This window comes from Callithrix jacchus, chromosome 20 (genome assembly GCF_049354715.1).
Source record: "Callithrix jacchus isolate 240 chromosome 20, calJac240_pri, whole genome shotgun sequence".
Classification (NCBI taxonomy): domain Eukaryota; kingdom Metazoa; phylum Chordata; class Mammalia; order Primates; family Cebidae; genus Callithrix; species Callithrix jacchus.
The window spans coordinates 12,525,908-12,529,308 of NC_133521.1; positions in this window are offsets into that span (position 1 = coordinate 12,525,908).

A 3,401-nucleotide genomic window follows, 5' to 3' on the forward strand; every position below is an offset into this window, starting at 1 on the left:
GAACTGGATAGTTACCCCTTTCCCAGAAGCCTTATCAGTACAGGGGCCTAGAAGCACAAAAGGATATGCTGACAGTCCCAGGAATAGTTTTAAGAGTTGGAAAATCCCACAAGCCGACAAAGTAAGATAAACTCTACCAGAGCAATTGATGAAGGGTCAGTTTCAGCAAAACCCAGGCGTTTCTTCCCACCCTCAGTGGGGTTTCCCCACAGCCCCAGCAGAGTCCTGTAGCTCCCCAGATGGCCAAGGCACAAACACACCCAAACCAGAACACTTACGAAACAAGTACAAGTAAACGGCATGAGAGTCTTCCCCTCCACTGAAAAGAAATTGCTACCTGCATCCTCAGTGACAAAGGACCATCTCAGGGCAACCTCACCCTCCATCGTCTCCTGCTAAACTGATTTCTTTCTATATGTCAAAAAGCATGAATCCATATGTGAACTGCAGCACCAAAGGGCACAAATTATACTGTGTGATTTGATTCCTCCATGATCTGAAACATGCAACAGGCCAACAAGAAAATTCCTTGTAGGAAATTTGCCTTAAAGAGGACAAGGATGCCAAGGGTGGAAAATCAAGTATTTGTCTTCAAAATACTCTAATATCAGAGTTGAGGAGGAAGACTCATCTCTATCCCACTTGGATGTCTGGTAAGGGTTTCACCGTGTTCAGAGATTAACTTCTGGTGTTCACTCTCATCTCTCTCTGTAAATAACAAATTCATTCTCCCAGTTGCTCAGGACTAAAACTGTAGAGCTATATTTGACTCTTCTCTTTCCCCCACATCCCACGTCCAATCCATCAGCAATTTGTTGTAGTTCTACCTTTGCAACATAGCCACCCCCACTGCCACTGCTCCAAACCACCATTCTTTCTCACCTGGGTCATTGTAATATCCTTCTAACTAGCTTCCTGGTTTCTGTCTGCTTCTACATCACATCCTGTAAAAGGATTCTCTTCCTGGAACCCTACAATAGCATCAGGTTACTCAGAGAAAAAGCCGTGTGTTCCCTATGACCTCCAAGCCCCGACACTGTCTGTCTGTTCCCTGGCTGCCTCCATTATTTCCTCTCCTGTTCTCGCCCTCTCAGATCACTGTGCTTCACCTGTGACGAACTCCACACAGTGCCTGACTCACACCCAGCACGCTCCTGCCATTGGGCCTTTGCTGATGATACCTCTCCACAGCTGCTCTTCCCTCGGATATCCACAGGGTCCATGCCATCACTTCCTGCCTTCAATTCTCTTTTTAAATGGTACCTCATCAGCAAGGTCTTCCCTGACCTTGTAAGGGAAGTAGCCATGCCGTCCCCATAGTCTTGTCACTTTCTCTCCCCTACTCTTCTTTATTTTCCTCCTTAGCCTTTATCACCTAGACCTTGTCTATTTCATATGCTCCTGTATCCTAGGACTTAAATCCATGCCAATGCTTCAAAAATGTATGTGGAATGAATGAATGTGCAGTAACAGCTTGCTCTAGTTACCAGCATGGCTGTGATTCCCTCTCTCTCACTTTCTCCTTCCCTCCTTTCCCTCTTTCCACAAAGACATCTTGAATGCCTTCTGGGTCCACACACCTGAGGGCCTTCCCTGGCCCAGTGCTGCCCAGCTTGAAATGGGGCTATTCTTCTGCTCACATGGCAGGCATTCAAGGTGCACATGCTCTTTGAGCCCTTAGCCGTTTTTTTTTTTTTTTTTTTTGAGGCAGGGTCTCAGTCTGTTGCCCAGGCTGGAGTGCAGCAGTGGTGCAATCATGGCTCACTGCAGCCTCCACCTCCCAGACCCAACCCATCCTCCCACTTCAGCCTCTGGAGTAGCTGGGTCGACACCATGCCAGACTGTTATTTTTTAAACTATGATTATTATTGTTAAAATGAGCACTTCGAATGAAGAAACCCCCCAAACAGGCTTTATGTGAGCAACATGGCTGTTTATTCACCTGGGTGCAGGTAGGCTAAGTCCAAAAAGGGCATTAGTGAAGGGCAGGGGATAGGAGTTGGTTTTATAGGTTTGAGGTGGGCAGTGGAAAGTTATAGAGTAAGATCAAAATCTGTTAGCCAGGATCTGAATTCCATTCCCACACTGCTCTCTTCCCCCTCCCCCAACCAGCTGCAATTTCCAAAGCCTTCTGGGCACATCAACCCATTGGTGATAGAGAAATGATGATCGCCACCTTCCATTGAAGTCAGGGCACTTCATACTTCTGCAAACCTCCCCAAATGTGCAGGGTGCTCACTTCCTTAACCTGGGGATGCACCACAAATTCATGGAGCTGGGAAACGGCTGGTGGACACGTGTCGGTGAGCAGTCCTGTGTGCTCCTGAAGCGGAAGGTTCATACCTGCAGCAACAGGCTGCTGGGGCAGGGTGGGCCAGGGTGGGGTGAGGCAGTAACCCCTTTAGGTTGGAGATAAAGACTGGGAGTGTGGGGCCTGCTTTATGCCCTGCACACAAATCCTGGCCCAGGAGAGCCAAGACCCCTCTTGGGCTGAATTGCAGAATTAGAATTTGAACTTGGAGATTCTTGGTAGGAATGGGAAGGGGTGGATCGTGCACATTTCTGGAAGCCTCTTAATTCTGTGTTGGAAGAGAAAAGAGGAGGCCCTGGTGAACAGGGGATCACACGGAGAATTCATAGAAACCACTTAGCCGAGTGCCTGGCACACAGCAAGGGATCAATAAAGCTTTATTATTGTGGTTGCTGTTATTCTCTGATTCTAGGGTTTGTAATATGTCAATTACAAACGTTGGCAAAAACTTGAACTCTGGGTGGCTACATTAAGCATGGCAATATTTGACTACAATCATGTGTTTTTTTAATGAAAAAACATCCAAATGGTTACAATGTATATATCTTTAAGAACATTGTTCAATCCATCCCTCTCAAAAAAAGCCATGACCACTAGATGTACATCTGATACTAGACCTGATCTTGCATTGCATGGGGGAAATTCCATAAAGAACATGATTGGGTCAGTTGACAAAATGGAGACACAAATTATAGATCAGGTGAAAAGCATCAAGGTTAATTTGACTAAAGCTGATGACTATATTATGGCTATGTAAGAGTACATCTCGGCTGGGCGCAGTGGCTCACGCCTGTAATCCCAGCACTTTGGGAGGCCGAGGCAGGTGGATCACGAGGTCAAGAGATTGAGACCATCCTGGTCAACATGGTGAAACCCCGTCTCTACTAAAAATACAAAAAATTAGCTGGGCACGGTGGCGCGTGCCTGTAATCCCAGCTACTCAGGAGGCTGAGGCAGGAGAATTGCCTGAACCCAGGAGGCGGAGGTTGCAGTGAGCCGAGATCGTGTCATTGCACTCCAGCCTGGGTAACAAGAGCAAAACTCCGTCTCAAAAAACAAAAAAGAGTACATCTCTGTTCTTAGGAACTCC